Here is an 18082-nt window from a genome sequence, read left to right on the forward strand (position 1 = left end):
TTTATTTTTGGTTTTATTGTGCTGGATGAGACCCCAGTTTAAGTGGTGATAGTGGACATCTTTTTCTTGCCCCATATTTCCATATTTTAAGGGAATGCTTTAAATTTTTTTTAGTAATGTGGGATGTGTTATAGATTTTTTGGAAGACTCATTATTGGCATGAGAAAATCACTTATTCCTAGTTTGCTAAGAATATTGATCAAGTCAGAAGTTGCTACATTTTAACCATTTTCTTCCTGCATTCATTAAAATAATCATATGATCTGATTTTTTTTTTTAATCTGTAACATGGTGAAATGTATTCAAATAAATGCATTGCTAGGTTTGGCTGAATCTTTTAAAAGAAAGTTTACATTTGTGAGGACAAAGAAGATTGGTATATAATTTTTCTGTCTCATATGGTACTTTTCCGGTGTAGGGATCAAGTTCTATATGAACCCATAACAAAGGGTTAGGGATCTTTTTCTCTTTTAGTGTTCCCTGGAACAGTTGGATGTAATAGAGATGATCTGATTTATTAATGTTTGATAGAATTTATAAAATAGTCTGGGCAGTACTTGGTGTTTATATATATGTGTGTGGTTGTGTAAGAGGTATACTATTCAGGTGTATTATATTTTTCATGAGTCAGTTTTGATAAGTTATGTTTGCTTTCAGGAAATTGTTCATTCACTCAAGTATGCAGATTTATTTGCACAAAGGTATCGATAATATTTTCTTCTTAATTTTATCTCGTCTGCATCTGCAGATATGCCTCCTTTTTTCCTGTTAATACTGCTTACTGTTTCTTTATTTTTTTATTGAGAAATATCACCAAGTATTTCTCTATTTTATTAGCTATTCAAAGAATAAGCTATTGATTTGGTGTTTCTCTCTAAGGCAGTAAATAATTTTTCAGTGATTTCTGCTCTTTTGTGTCTTCTCTTCTTTTATACTTTTCTTTAGTTGTACTTTTTTTTTTACCTTCTTGAGTTGGCCACATAACTCATTAATTTCCATTGTAATATAACATTTAAAGCTAAGAAATTCATTATTGCTTTGGTTGCTTCCCAGAAATTTGATATGAAGTAATTTTATGTTTCAGTTCTAAGTATTTCTTAATTTACAACATTATTCCATATATATGGTTTGTGTATCAATTTCCAAATGTATAGATTGTTTTTCAGATATATTTCCATTCCTGATTCATAATTCGTGTTTTAATGAGAAAACATAGTCACCCAGAGCATGTCATGATTTCCAATCTGGATGAGGCTGGTTTCTGTTTGGTTCTAGTCTAAACATTATATGTCTGCTATATTTTTGAAAGGAAAGAGAAGAATTCTGCCTTCTTCTGGGGAAGTGATTAAGGACTGAGGATGTTGAAGTGACATGGCCATACCCTCTATAGAAAAATCATGTCTTAGGGCCAGCCCATGGCTCACTTGAGAGAATGTGGTGCTGATAACACCAAGGCCACAGGTTCAGATCCCTATATAGGGATGGTCGGTTCGCTCACTTGGGAGAGCGTGGTGCTGACAACACCAAGTCAAGGGTTAAGATCCCATTACTGGTCATCTTTTAAAAAAAAGAAAGAAAGAAAGAAAAATCATGTCTTTAGGTCACCTTCTATGCAAACTTTCCCTCTTTTCCCAACTCATACTGGTCCTGACTCCTTGCTCATCAGGGTCAGCCATTACCTGGTTAAAATTTCTCAAACATTCATCTTAGTACACTAAAGTCGGGGTAGGAAATGCTCTAGGATACTTCTTACCCAGATGAAAGCTGCTTTTTGTTTTTAAGCAAGCAGAAGACTTTCTCTTCAGGCTGCACATTATACTGTCAGCATTTGTGAACGGGGGTTGTTACTAGCAGGGTCAATAGGTGAAGAAAAAAAAATGCCCTCAATTTTTCAGTAACTACTTCAAAATGGACATAACTTAATTTGTAGGCAATGAAGGGCTGAAGGCCCTAAAGAAGGACCACTTAATTTTGAAAAATACTCGTATAATAGCCTATTTTTATTTTCCCTCCCCATGAAGGAAACATTCTGTAGTCACCTAGTTGAGCAGGAATTTGAAATGAAATTGTCCAAATTTTTGTTTGTTTTGTTTTGTTTTAATGCTAGGAATAATTTTAGATATCAGCCAAAACTCTTATTTAATGAATGAGGAAACTGAGTCCTAGGAAGTTTTGGAAATTTGTTTCAGATCATAGCCCTCGTTCCTAGAAAGCTGGAAATGTAATCCGGTGTTTTGCCTTCCTCACCACACTGCCTTATTTGAATGCTGTTTGTAAAGCTTCTATCTGAAGATGTGAAGATTTCTTTTTCCCACAGCTCAAAATTTAGCTTGTAAATATCCTGATGAGCTGCAAACTTGGCAGAGTGGTGAATCCTGCAAAAGAGTAGGGGGTGGGAATTTTCCATACTTCTTGGATTATCAAAAGCTGAAATTAATGACATATGCTTTTGCTAGAGATTCTCAGATTTTGGCAATGTGGTGTTAAATATTTCCATTTTTTGTCAGAACATGAAGCAGGCTTCTTTCCTCAGTGTGGGCAAATATCAGATATTGCGTGAGATCAACACATGGGACCTCACCCGCCAGTGTAGATAAGATAGAAGGCTATCAAAAGAACATCCAGTGCAATTTCAAAATATACATTACACGGCTGAGAGAAATTAGAGAGGATACAAGAAGATGGAAAGATATTCCATGCTCTTGGATTGGAAGAATCAACATAGTGAAAATGTCCATACTACCCAAAGTGATATACAAATTCAATGCAATCCCCATCAAAATTCCAAAGACATTTTTCTCAGAAATGGAAAAAACTATTCAGACATTTATATGGAACAATAAAAGACCACGAATAGCCAAAGCAATGCTCAGCCAAAAAAATAAAGCTGGAGGCATAACACTACCTGACTTTAAGCTATACTACAAAGCTATAATAACCAAAACAGTATGGTACTGGCATAAAAACAGACACACTGACCAATGGAATAGAATAGAGAATCCAGAAATCAACCCACACACTTACTGCCATCTGATCTTTGACAAAGGCACCAAGCCTATTCACTGGGGAAGGGATTGCCTCTTCAGCAAGTGGTGCTGGGATAACTGGATATCGATATGCAGGAGAATGAAACTAGATCCATACCTCTCACCGTATACTAAAATCAACTCAAAATGGATTAAGGATTTAAATATACACCCTGAGACAATAAAACTTCTTAAAGAAAACATAGGGGAAACAATTCAGGAAATAGGACTGGGCACAGACTTCATGAATACGACCCCAAAAGCATGGGCAACCAAAGGAAAAATAAACAAATGGGATTATATCAAACTAAAAAGCTTCTGCACAGCAAAAGAAACAATTAAAAGAGTTAAAAGACAACCAACAGAGTGGGAGAAAATATTTGCAAAATATACATCTGACAAAGGATTAATATCCAGAATATATAAGGAACTCAAACAACTTTACAAGAAGAAAACAAGCAACCCAATTAAAAAATGGGCAAAAGAGCTAAGTAGGCATTTCTCTAAGGAAGATATCCAAATGGCCAACAGACATATGAAAAAATGCTCAACATCACTCAGCATCCGGGAAATGCAAATCAAAACCACATTGAGATACCATCTAACCCCAGTTAGGATGGCTAAAATCCAAAAGACTATGAACGATAAATGCTGGCAAGGCTGCGGAGAAAAAGGAACTCTCATACATTGTTGGTGGGACTGCAAAATGGTGCAGCCTCTATGGAAAATGGTATGGAGGTTCCTTAAACAATTGCACATAGATCTACCATACGACCCAGCCATCCCACTGTTGGGAATATACCCAGAGGAATGGAAATCATCAAGTCGAAGGTATACCTGTTCCCCAATGTTCATCGCAGCACTCTTTACAATAGCCAAGAGTTGGAACCAGCCCAAATGCCCATCATCAGATGAGTGGATACGGAAAATGTGGTACATCTACACAATGGAATACTACTCAGCTATAAAAACGAATGAAATACTGCCATTTGCAACAACATGGATGGACCTTGAGAGAATTATATTAAGTGAAACAAGTCAGGCACAGAAAGAGAAATACCACATGTTCTCACTTATTGGAGGGAGCTAAAAATTAATATATAAATTCACACACACACATACACACACACACACACAAACCGGGGGGGGGGGGGAAGAAGATATAACAACCACAATTATTTGAAGTTGATACAACAAACAAACAGAAAGGACATTGTTGGGGGGGAGGGGGGGAGGGAGAAGGGAGGGAGGTTTTGGTGATGGGGAGCATTAATCAGCTACAATGTATATCGACAAAATAAAATTAAAAAAAATAAAAAAATTAAAAAAAACAAAATATACATTACATTATTACAAATAAAAAAAAAAAAAAAGAACATCCAGTAATGACAAACTTTAACACAATGTATAAATTAGAGTGTACGCTGTGCTGATGGAGGCAAATGAAATATCTTAGCCATTTGAGACTACCTTTTTAGACATGAGAAAAGCCTATGGGATCTTTTACTCTGGCTGTTCCATTCACCACTATTTTGTGGTCCTAAGGCTGGACCATAGACTGTGGGAGGAGGAAGTAGGAAAGCTGGGAGTCAGGTAGAGGGTGGGTTAATCAGGCCTTACACGTCATGCTAAGGGCCTCCAAGGACCATTAAGCAACAAGAACACACTAACGGGTTTTCAGGAGAGAAGACATTTAGTTAGATTTGAATTTTAAAACAATCACTCTGGCTGAAGCGTGGATAAACAATTAGCGATGTGCAGGAATAGAGGCAGGAGCATCAGTTAGGAAACTACTAAAATTCTCCAAAATAAAAAGGTGAATCATGTCTGAACTGAGGCACAGAAATGAGGATGGAATTGAGAAGACAGGTTTTGGAAATGTTAAGAAGATAAAAGCTTGAATGTGAGGGATGAAAGAGAGAGATGAGTCTAAGAAAGCCAGGACTGGCCCAGGTTGACTTGGTGGATGGACATACTGCTCATCAAACCCAGAAGGATGGTAAAAGCACGTTACCATGGAGGAAAAGTAAGGGCTTATTTCCAAACATGTTGAGTTTTACTTAGTTTGATCTGCAGGGATGAAGAAGAAACTGACCTGGAGGTGCGTGCTTGAGAGTGCTGAGCACACTAGTGAGCTCAGTGGGGGAAGGGAGGAGATGTCCCAGTGAGACTGTGCTGTGGGGAGAGCGCCAGGTCAGAACCCTAGCAAGCAGCACTGATGGGGAAGGTGGGCAACGAAGTCCACTACAGGAAACTGAAAAGTCAGAGGAGAGCGGTATTCTAGAAACCAAATTCTGAGAAAGGTTCAGAAACAGTGGTGTTAGATACCTCAGAGAAGTCTAGCAAAATGGGTGCTCAAGTCTGAGTCCTTATACGTAGGGCTAAGGAATTAGCGGGAGTGTTCCCAGAGTGGACGGTGGCTCAGGAGCACAAGTGCTGAGAGTCATAACCTAATGAAGGTGCTGAGAGCAACAAGCTTTTGTGAAGAGCCAGAAAGGGCAAAGAGAAAGATTGTCAGGGAACACTGAGTTAGTGTTGGATGCCACAGAATTATAGTGACAAGAGGAAATTGAATACAATTCATATACAGAATGTGAAGATGATGATGATAGATAGAAAGAAAGATCAGTAGAATCTTGGTCTCAAGTACCAAGTTCATCTTTGTAATGGTTGAGATAACTGTTTTTGTCAGATGGAGTTCCTCTTTTCCCATGGACTAGGCTGAATAAACACCAATAAATTGTGACCTGTCCAATTACTATTTTACTAGTTACCCAAATCACTATTATCCCGTGTGAACATGTCACAATACAATGAATGCTGTTCCCATCAGCAACTCAGTTAACAAACCATTGCCCACTGTGGGTTACATCACAGACAAGGAAGTCATCCAGTTGCTGTTCATGTAGAGTCAGTTTCATGGTGTGATCCTTCCCTGACCTTGGTATCAAGTTTTAGGGTTGTGCCCTATCTAGACCTTCTGACTGTTGTGTCTGGGCAGGAACCTCTCTTGAGTCTGAGGGATGGAAAAAAGCAGGGAGGAAAGCTTATGCTACAAGCACCACTGGGTCAACGTTGTGGGGGAGTGGGGACACAGGATGGAAGGAGGGAGCTCTCTGTACTTCCATGTGTATTCACTTTTATTTTTTCTCTCCCGAGTTCAATCTCTATCTTCTTCTGTCTAATTCTCTCCCTCTCCAATATAACTTTTCCTTTATTTTCCATTCATTCTTCTCTTTCAATTGTATCTTTGCCTACCTGTGATGTTTTTGTGTCGCACAAAGACACTCTGGATATGTAGGCTAACTGATCTCATGGAATCACTGCAATTCTCTGTAATGACGACTTTTCTTCCCAGGATCTCATTGACAATGAACTCAGGGTGAGAAATGAACATCTTTTTGTTTCGTGTATAATTTGGGAATGTAGGGCCTCCTTTTTTGCTGCCGTGCTGTCATACATCACCATCCCATAATTACTCATCCTTCAATTCAGTAAGTTTCCACCACTTCAAACACACAAAGATAACAGCCTATGTGCACACAGAATCGCCATAAAGGTATGGATTTTAAGTTGGGAGAGAGACCTATCAAAGCTCATTACATCATAAAAAGCTTTCTTATAAATAGAAAATTATCAAATCATCAAAAAAATTTATCATAGATTATTTAAAATCCTGGCTTCTATAGAGTTCAGGCACATAGCAGGCACTCCAAAGATATTTATGAGATGATTGAATAAGATGATGAGTTTGGGGCTGTTATTATTAGAAGTATTCAATACATATTAAAGCTATTTTATAGAGCACATAAGTTCTTCAAAATATTTATTACATATTTTTATACACTCAAAGAAAGCTGGATGCTCTGTGGAATTATTTGTCTCCTTTAGTTCACATAATTCTTTTTAGAAAAGTTAAATATATTAATTCTGTGCCTTAAAACTTGTGTACAGTTTGTGGACTTTTCATCAGTCTTTTGCCCAAATAGGGGTGTAGCCTGGAATCTCAGTTTATCACACTGAGTCCTCAGCTCTGGCTCTCCTTACCTCTAACACGTAACCCCAAAGTCACGTAAACTTATCATTTATCCCCAGGACACAACTTAGCATGGGTTTGTTTATGAATTGATCTGTAATAAGCCCACAGGAGCTCAGCAGTATAAAATTTGAAATAAATACGACCCGTGGCCAAGGGTTTTCCACAAAATGAACTTCACCCTATTATTTTCTTAAACCTCCAATCCCCACCTGCTGACTTCAAATCTCTTTCGGCTTCAGGAGAGCCAGATGTTCTTCACCCTGTGTACTCAAAACCAGCACTCTGAGCCCTGGGAACGTGGAACGGGAACATACTTTGGTGTCCACTGCCAAGGGCTCTCCACCAGGATCCAGAAGCCTGGGAATTCTACCCTGGGGAAAGAAAGCAGGAGCTTCCCAGCAAGATTCACCTCCCACCATGGGAGGTTGTTTTTAATTGTTCTTTGAAGAGCCTTTCCAAGTTTTTTATTTTTTATTTTTTATTTTTTATTTTTTTTTTTTTTAATTTTATTTTGTCGATATACATTGTAGCTGATTAATGCTCCCCATCACCAAAACCTCCCTCCCTCCCCCCTCCCCCCCTCCCCCCCAACAATGTCCTTTCTGTTTGTTTGTTGTATCAACTTCAAATAATTGTGGTTGTTATATCTTCTTCCTCCCCGCCCCCCGGTTTGTGTGTGTATGTGTGTATGTGTGTGTGTGAATTTATATATTAATTTTTAGCTCCCTCCAATAAGTGAGAACATGTGGTATTTCTCTTTCTGTGCCTGACTTGTTTCACTTAATATAATTCTCTCAAGGTCCATCCATGTTGTTGCAAATGGCAGTATTTCATTCGTTTTTATAGCTGAGTAGTATTCCATTGTGTAGATGTACCACATTTTCCGTATCCACTCATCTGATGATGGGCATTTGGGCTGGTTCCAACTCTTGGCTATTGTAAAGAGTGCTGCGATGAACATTGGGGAACAGGTATACCTTCGACTTGATGATTTCCATTCCTCTGGGTATATTCCCAACAGTGGGATGGCTGGGTCGTATGGTAGATCTATTTGCAATTGTTTAAGGAACCTCCATACCATTTTCCATAGAGGCTGCACCATTTTGCAGTCCCACCAACAATGTATGAGAGTTCCTTTTTCTCCGCAGCCTCGCCAGCATTTATCGTTCAGAGTCTTTTGGATTTTAGCCATCCTAACTGGGGTTAGATGGTATCTCAATGTGGTTTTGATTTGCATTTCCCGGATGCTGAGTGATGTTGAGCATTTTTTCATATGTCTGTTGGCCATTTGGATATCTTCCTTAGAGAAATGCCTTCTTAGCTCTTTTGCCCATTTTTTAATTGGGTTGCTTGTTTTCTTCTTGTAAAGTTGTTTGAGTTCCTTATATATTCTGGATATTAATCCTTTGTCAGATGTATATTTTGCAAATATTTTCTCCCACTCTGTTGGTTGTCTTTTAACTCTTTTAATTGTTTCTTTTGCTGTGCAGAAGCTTTTTAGTTTGATATAATCCCATTTGTTTATTTTTCCTTTGGTTGCCCGTGCTTTTGGGGTCGTATTCATGAAGTCTGTGCCCAGTCCTATTTCCTGAAGTGTTTCCCCTATGTTTTCTTTAAGAAGTTTTATTGTCTCAGGGTGTATATTTAAATCCTTAATCCATTTTGAGTTGATTTTAGTATACGGTGAGAGGTATGGATCTAGTTTCATTCTCCTGCATATCGATATCCAGTTATCCCAGCACCACTTGCTGAAGAGGCAGTCCCTTCCCCAGTGAATAGGTTTGGTGCCTTTGTCAAAGATCAGATGGCAGTAAGTGTGTGGGTTGATTTCTGGATTCTCTATTCTATTCCATTGGTCAGTGTGTCTGTTTTTATGCCAGTACCATACTGTTTTGGTTATTATAGCTTTGTAGTATAGCTTAAAGTCAGGTAGTGTTATGCCTCCAGCTTTATTTTTTTTGCTGAGCATTGCTTTGGCTATTCGTGGTCTTTTATTGTTCCATATAAATGTCTGAATAGTTTTTTCCATTTCTGAGAAAAATGTCTTTGGAATGATACATCATACCAAAACCTGTGGGATACTGCAAAAGCAGTATTGAGGGGAAAATTTATTGCATTAAATGCTCACTTCAGAAGAATGGAAAGATGGCAAGTGAACAACCTAACACTTCACCTTAAAGAACTAGAAAAACAAGAACAATCCAATCCTAAAGTTAGCAGACGGAAAGAAATCATTAAGATCAGAGCAGAACTGAATGAAATTGAAAACCAAAAAACAATTCAAAAGATCAACGAATCAAAAAGTTGGTTTTTTGAAAAGATAAATAAAATTGACAAACCATTAGCATGGCTAACAAAAAAAAGAAGAGAGAAGACTCAAATAACAAAAATTAGAAATGAAAAAGGCGATATTACAACTGATTCATCTGAAATACAAGGAATCATTCGAGACTACTATAAACAACTGTACGCCAACAAATTTGAAAATCTGGAGGAAATGGATAAATTTCTGGACACACACAAGCTCCCAAAACTGAACCGTGAAGACGTAGAAAATCTGAACAGACCAATAACAATAAAGGAGATTGAAGCTGTTATCAGAAGGCTCCCAACAAAGAAAAGCCCAGGACCAGATGGATTCACAGCAGAATTTTACCAAACATTCAAAGAGGAATTGACACCGATTCTTTACAAACTATTCCAAAAGATTGAAACGGACGCAAATCTCCCAAACTCATTCTATGAAGCAAACATCATCCTGATACCAAAACCAGGTAAAGATATAACCAAAAAAGAAAACTACAGGCCGATATCCTTGATGAATATAGATGCAAAAATCCTCACTAAAATACTAGCAAACAGAATACAGCAACACATACGAAAAATTATTCATCACGATCAAGTGGGATTCATCCCAGGGATGCAAGGTTGGTTCAACATACGCAAATCAATAAATGTGATACACCATATTAATAAACTCAAACACAAGGACCATATGATCATCTCGATAGATGCTGAAAAAGCATTTGATAAAGTTCAGCACTCATTCATGACAAAGACCCTCAATAAGTTAGGTATAGAGGGAAAGTATCTCAACATAATTAAAGCCATATATGACAAACCCACTGCCAATATCATCCTGAATGGGGAAAAGCTGAAAGCTTTTCCTTTAAGAACAGGCACTAGACAAGGATGCCCACTCTCACCACTCCTATTCAACATAGTGTTGGAAGTACTAGCCAGAGCAATCAGAGAAGAGAAGGAAATAAAGGGCATCCAGATTGGAAAAGATGAAGTCAAACTGTCCCTGTTTGCAGATGACATGATCCTATATATCGAACAGCCTAAAACCTCTACAAAAAAACTGTTGGAATTGATAAATGATTTCAGCACAGTAGCAGGATACAAAATCAACACACAAAAATCAGTAGCATTTCTTTTCTCCAATAGTGAACATGCAGAAGGAGAAATCAAGAAAGCCTGCCCATTTACAATAGCCACCAAAAAAATAAAATACTTAGGAATTGAGTTAACCAAGGAGGTGAAAAATCTCTATAATGAGAACTACAAACCACTGCTGAGAGAAATTAGAGAGGATACAAGAAGATGGAAAGATATTCCATGCTCTTGGATTGGAAGAATCAACATAGTGAAAATGTCCATACTACCCAAAGTGATATACAAATTCAATGCAATCCCCATCAAAATTTCTTTCCAAGTTTTTTAAAGCCTTGTCCGCCCACTCAGGGCAGGCTGTGCTGGACTCTGGAAGTGCTCATGGTTTCTTTCTGACTCTCTATTAAGGGCACTGAAGCTCCAGGCAGAGCCTCTTTTTTCCACTTTCTCTTCCAGGAACAGTACCCAACCGATTCTAGATGCCATGGTGACAGCTGAGATCCTTTTCATGGAGAGCTTTTAGCTACAATTCACTTATCTTCAAAATACCTTGAAAAATTTGTGTAAATGACATCCTTTCTCTTTGTGTTAATAGTAGTGGGCATGCTTTAAACAGCTTTTGAGTAAACATGTTCATTTACTTTGGTGATATATGAACCCAGCTAGCTGTTCTGTCAAAAAGTGGTAACTAGCCCATGAAGCTACTTTTTCTCACCTTTTTATTTAAATTCAATTATAGTTCAAAAGCTCGAACATGTACATAGCACAGTGTTAAGGGTTTATCATGCACTGATGCCTTCAATCAACCACGGTCCTATGATACTATTATTTATCCCCATTTTTCAGATAGGAAAACTGAGGTCACTTAAGTAGAAAATGGCAGGGCTGAAATTTAAAAACTGATCTATACAAATTCAAGGTCTGTAGACTTTAGCAGCGTTTTCTGTGCCTCCCTAGAGTTCCATGGTAGGACACAGAAGAGCCCAACAAGAGCATTCACGAGTCCATTATTTAGCTTAATGCACCACTGATCTAAATAAGTTGGTCAAAGGAAATGTGATTTCTCTTCAAGTGACCCATTTATTTAGATTAACCATTGAGTTTTGAAGCTTATGTAAATTGTCATTGAAGATAAAAATTGGTTTGGCTAAAAGAGAAAACCTATTTCTTTATTATTTATTTTAACTTTCACTTTAAAATAATTTGAGTCTTACAAAAAAGTTGCAAAAACAGTACACAGAATTCCTGTATACCCCTCTCATGGCTTTCCCAAATCTTACACACTCATAGCACAATTAGAAAAGTCATGAAATTAACATTAAAATAATACTACTAACTAATCTACAGATCTTATTCAAATTTTATCAATTGTCCCACTAATGTCCTCTTTCAGGTCTGGAATCCAGGTTCCCAAATTGCATTTAGTTGTCATGGTTCCTTAGTCTCCTACAGTCTAGAACAGTTCTTCAGTCTTCCTTTGTCTTTTATTATCCTGACACCTTTGAATAGTACTGGCCAATTATTTGATAGAATGCCCCTGAATTTGGTTTTGTCTGATGTTCCCTCATGATTCAGGTTCTGTATTTTTGGCAAGAGTCCTGCAGAGGAAGCTGTGCTCTTCCTAGTGCATGTGGTCAGGAGGTACATGATGTTGGTGCGTTTCCTTATTGGTGTTGTTGACTCTGATCACGTGGTTAAAGTGATGTCTGCCAGGTTCTCCATGTAAAGTTACTATTTTCCCCTTTGTAATCAGTAAGTATCTATTCTTTAAATTAAACCCTCTTGCACTCATTTATAGTAATATCATTTAATCTCTTTGGGCCCCGGTGTCTTCATGTATTAAATGGGGTTTGTAATCACTGCTTACATATTGATCAGTGTTGTAAGGCACACATCAGGTAATATATGTGAAGGTGGTTTGTAAACTATGAAGTTATGTAATGCACCAAACTAACAAATTGAATCAAAAGTATAACGAGAAGCCATAGGTTGACAAATTGCCCATCAATCTTTCAGACTTCTATTGAAATCACTTTAAAAGGGAGATTTAGAAGTTAGTCTGTTGTGAGTCATGAAAAATAATTTCTGTGCTGTGACTTACTCTCATAGACTACCCAGAAGAAACCAAATCTTCCTTGAGGTTTCTAAGATTTCTACTAACCCGAAGTTCCCTGAACCTCTTATTTAAGTTAATAAACATAAGGGAGAAATCACAACATGCATTGTGATTTGAGATTACCCTACACAATATAATACTGTGATTTCTCTTTAATTTTACAAATAAACGTATACTGATCTATTAACACAAGGGTACAAAGCAGTCATATTCTTCTGTATTTCCAATGAGCATCTATATGACTTGTTAGTGGGAAGTCTAGCATCTCACTTGAGACTTCCCCTGGAAAGCATTCCCCTCCCACACACATAAGTTTTAAGTTTAAGAAGCTCAGGGCTTACTCAGTCCCATGGGGGAATGAGTTTGATCCTGCACTACTGCTCTATTTTTGCACCCCACTGAATGTCATTGTTAAAACTAGCTCTGCACTTTGCCACAAAAGCAGGCCCATCCTACAATGACACCCTCATACCCAAACCAAAGAGTGCCCCATGTCAAATGCTTAGCCTTTGTTCTTAAACCACAACAATATTCCAGGAGAGCTGGATCCTAAGTAAGTTCTAATCTCAGCCACATTTTCTTTTTTTTCAAAACAGCTTTCCTCTGTTCACCAAGGGTCACCACCCTACGTATCCCATTCCTTTTGGTAAGTTTCCCTTGGAAGCTCTTGATGTCCTTTCTATAAACTTTGGTCTGCCTGTCCTGATCCACCCCAAGAGGTGAGCAGGGGCTTTCTCAGGTCCTTTTCTCTCAGAAGTCCATAGCCTCCTTATGCAAATTTATCAGACTCCTCTCTAGTGACCAGCTGTGCTGATTAAGAAACATGGTAAGGAACTAGCCTTGGTCAAGCCACAAAAGATTCTCTTTATACTCTTCCCCTAGGAAAAGACTGCCCAGTAGTCAACCTATACTTATTTATCTAAGGAAACCATTCAAGAGATTCTGGAAAATGTTCTGTTACATAATGATTTATTATGTTCACCAGTAAAAAGGAAGGGAGCAGTCTCTAGTACTTATTACACAAATATGTATAATTAAATGTACAAGCCTCAGATATGTGTGAATATAAAACAAAGTCATATTTCCTTTTCAAGTTCCCAAAATGATAGCTTGAGTCCTACCTTTGTTTTTCATAAATTAGTCAACTTCAGAGTGTCTTTGGGCCATTTCTGAGAGATAATGGTGCTCCCACATATTTGCTCTTTTTCTTCTTCATGTATTTTCTCATCATGCTGGCATTTTGCCATCTTTGTGCTCACACCCCCTGTCACCTGCTCTGCACTGGGCACAGTTATCCTCTACTGATGACCCCCAATACCACCAGCCCTGTGGCCTCTGAAAGGGGACACTGCTCTTTCCCTTGAGCAAAGAAGAGACCAGATGGTAACTTCTAATCAGGCTTTATTGCAAGTTTAGGGAAAATAGAAGGGATTATAAACATACAGAATAAATTACAAGTTACACTGGATGTTCTCAGAGCCCTCAGCCCCAAGGCCAGGACAATATTCTTCAGGGAGTCCCTAAATGATACCTCTCTGTCTTCCTCCAAGTCTGGCACCATCTGGAAAAGGACAGCCAATCACCCTTCAAGTGGTATGCCCTCTAGCATGTCTGCTTTCTTTGGATCCTGTGAGGTTTCAAAGAGAGGAGAAAAGATCCCCATCCCTCCCCTAAACCTTCCAGTCTAAAGCCCACGATCCTGAATTCTTGCTTGCAGTCCCAAGATTCACCTCTTCCCAGGATGGTGCACAGTGGGTCATCCAGCACCTTTCAAGGAAACCACAGGCCTCACCATTAGAAGAGCTGTCTGGTCCTATGGCCTCAACCTGACTCATCTATGGCACTCCAGCATTAATACATTTCCCCAAATCTGGCTTATTTGGTCTTAAACAGACAGCAGTCTTTTAGTCCAGGTTGCACACCATCAAATTTCTTTTCTCTTCCAGGATAAGATAAAGATCAAGTCCTCACTGAAATGGCTCCTTCTTTCCCAGGAAGACATAGAACCTTAGACAAAAAAGTCACTCTTCAAGGCCACTTAATAATAAACATGCTGGAAGAGTCTAACGTGGCACGGAGAAAAGAAGCGCTGGCCCAAAGGTAGCAACTGGTAAAGCATACACTGAATTTACATTAGCAATCAGAAAACTTTTTAGTTTGAAATATCTGAATCTAATTTATTTTACTTTATTCAAGTTTCCCCTTAAGAACTAGGATGAACTCCTGCACTATCTTTTACGTTACAAAAACTGCCTATTATGGAGTTTCTCCCAGTTTGCTACATAAATTTGAGCCTCTGTTTCTAAAGGTAGAACCTGGCTTGCAATTTTTAAATAATAGTTTTCCCTACATCTCTATTTGTTAAGATTTTTTAAATCTTAATTTTCATCAAAGGACTGAAATTCACATAGAAAGAGAGTAAAGCAGGGCCCTCCTCTGACCTCGCACTAACCGTGGGCACCTTCATTGGTGCATGTACTTAAGCAACTCTCTTCTTAGTTGGCCACCTGGAAGCCCTGTGGTCTACAATCTACCCAGTGTCATCAGGCACAGAGAGGCTTCCACGATCCCAGAAGGCCTGTGACACCTTGGCAGCATTCAGAAGCACTCCAAGTGTTAGGATACAGAGTGAAGGATGTCTTCAGATAAGAAGGAGGTTCAGAAGAAAGCTCAGCATAGTCAGAATCTACAGGAAAGCAGAGGCGAGTTGCTGCTTCTATCCAACTATACTTTCTTCATTGTAATTTGAAAGGGTTGGATGATGATTTGTACGTGGTTCCTTCAAACTCTAAAACTCAGTGACACATAATATCCTTAGCAACATCAATCATAAGAAAGTTTTAGGAAGCCAGCCCTTTTGGCTTGTTTTGGAACCACTCCTGTGCAAAAGATTGGTTTCTGGCCATAGGAAGGTAGCCATGGTTTTACCAAACCTGGGATATGCTAACTTGTAGACATAGCATGTGCACGATGGACCCTGTGGGAGAACTAGATTTAAACTGTATCGTAATTATCTTCCTGCATCTTTAGATATCTGAGAAGTTTAAGGTATTTTCAAGGTAGCTTATTTTGACATTATAAAAAATATATATGTTTTTATTTTCACCGTGGTATTTAAAATTTGGAGCAATAGGTTACTAAGTATTGGGTTCTGCTCAGTTAAGATTACATTTCTTAAATCTCACTTTACTTAACAACATTACGAAGAAAGTTTAGTATATTTAACACGCCAACTTTCTGGCCTTAAAGAAAAAAATTGCATTTACATGCCATAAAAGCTGAAGAAAAGAATGCTTCTCTTTCAGGTGACAATTTTATATCTTGAATAATGTATTACCTTAGAAGGAATTTACATGATTAGGACAGACTTTCATGTCTGGGGAAAGGTATGACTTTTTCACATTTATAAATATAGAAGGAAAGTTAAATAGGTCCCCTCCCTATTCTCCAATTCTATGATGCTTGTCCCATTTTTGGACATTTGCTGAATGCCACTGTCCCTTTCTGGAAGTCTGACCTTATACCACTCTGCCCATTGAAACCACCCTTCAAGAAACAGCTCCAGTATTACTTCATTCATCAAATCTTCCCCAATTCAGCTCTAACACATCCTTTTTATTATTCCGTGACCATCTATCATGCTAAACTTAATACTAGATAATTTAGCAATACATCACTTTTTTGGCATCTTCATTTGGACTTGTCAACCGAATTGTAAACATGACACTGAGGACTGGATTTTCAGCCTCTTTGTATAAACCAGAGCACCTCACATAGTGCTTAGCAATACAAGGTGCTCAATAAAAACACTTAATTGATTCAGAACGTATTTACACAGGCTGAGATACATATGTCTTTTTCCATACTAATGGCATACTAATGGCTGAACTAAAACCAGAGTAGTTTAGCATTTTGGAGAGGAGAAATGCATGAAAACTGAAAATTTCTTATCAACAACCAGAAAGCCAATTAGCTGGCAAAGTATTGTATTTATTTTGTTTTGTTTCATTTCCAGAGAGTTCTTGCACTGCTGCTTAAGCTAGCCAAGACCTGCTCACAAAACTTAGGTTCATTTTGGAGGATACAGGTTTATTTGAAGATCTCCGGATCACTTTTGAAAAAAAATTTTTTGAAACGAATTGATTATATATATTTGTGGGGTACAGTGGAATATCAATACCTGTGTACAATGTGTGACAATTGTATCAGGATTATTAGCATACTCATCATTACAAAATGTAATCATTTCTTTGTGTTGAGGACATTTGATCTTCTCTCTTCTAGTCATTTAATAACATGCAGTAAATTATTGTTAATTATAGGTGCCTAGCTTTACTACATCAACAGAGCTTATTTTTCCTAACTAGCTGTTTTGTGTCCGTTAGCCCATTTCTTGGTATACCCACTCTCACTCCTCCATTTCTGGCTCTAGAAGCTACAGTTTTGTTCTCTCCTTCTGAAAGTTCATCATATTATTATGACCCTTCCTTCCTTCCCTCCTACCTTCCTTCCTTCCTTCTTTCCTTCTTTCTTTCTTTCCTCCCACATATGTGTGAGGACATGAGGGATTTCTCTGTGTCTGGCTTATTTCACTTAACATAATTTTCTCCAAGCTCACGCATGCTGCTGCAAATGACAGAATTTCATTCTTTTTTATGGCTGAGTAATACTTCGTTGTGTATATATACCACATTTTCTTTATCTAGTTGTCCATTGATGGACATGACATTTAGGTTGGTTCCATTTCCTGGCTATTGTAAATAGAACTGAAATAAGCATGGAAGTACAGGTATCCCTTCAATAAGATGATTTCCATTCCTTTGGGTATGTACCCAGCAGTGGAATTGCAGGATTGTATGGCAGTTCTATCTGTAGTTGTTTGAGAAAACCCCATACTGTTTTCCATAATAGCTGTAATAACTTACAGTCCCACCAATAGTGTATAAGAGTTCCCCTTTCTCCACATCCTTTCCAGCATTTGTTATTCTCTGTCTTTTTGATAATAGCCAGTCTAACTGGCATGAGATGATATCTCAATGTGGTTTTGATTTGCGTTTCCCTGATGATTAATGATGTTGAGCATTTTTTACATGTTCCTGTAGGCCATTTGTATGTCTTCTTTTGAGAAATGTCTGTTCATCTCCTTCGCTCATTTTTAAATCAGATTATTTGGTTTTTTACTATTAAATTGTTTGAATGCCCTGTATATTCTGGATTCTAATCCCTCGTCAGATACAAAGTTTGCAAATATTTTCTCTCATTCTGTAGGTTGGCTTTTCACTTATTGATTGTTTCCTTCACTGTGGAGAAGCTTTTTTAGTTTAATATAATCCTGTTTGTTTACCTTTTCTTTTCTTTCTTTCTTTCTTTCTTTTTTTTTTCTTTTCTTTTTTTGCCTGTGCTTTTGAGGTCTTATTCATAGTCTTTGCCCAGTCCTATGTCCTAAAATGTTTTTCCTGTCTTTTCTTCTAGGAATTTTATTGTTTCAGGTCTTATATTTAAGCT

This window comes from Cynocephalus volans, chromosome 7, assembly GCF_027409185.1.
Source record: "Cynocephalus volans isolate mCynVol1 chromosome 7, mCynVol1.pri, whole genome shotgun sequence".
Classification (NCBI taxonomy): Eukaryota; Metazoa; Chordata; class Mammalia; order Dermoptera; family Cynocephalidae; genus Cynocephalus; species Cynocephalus volans.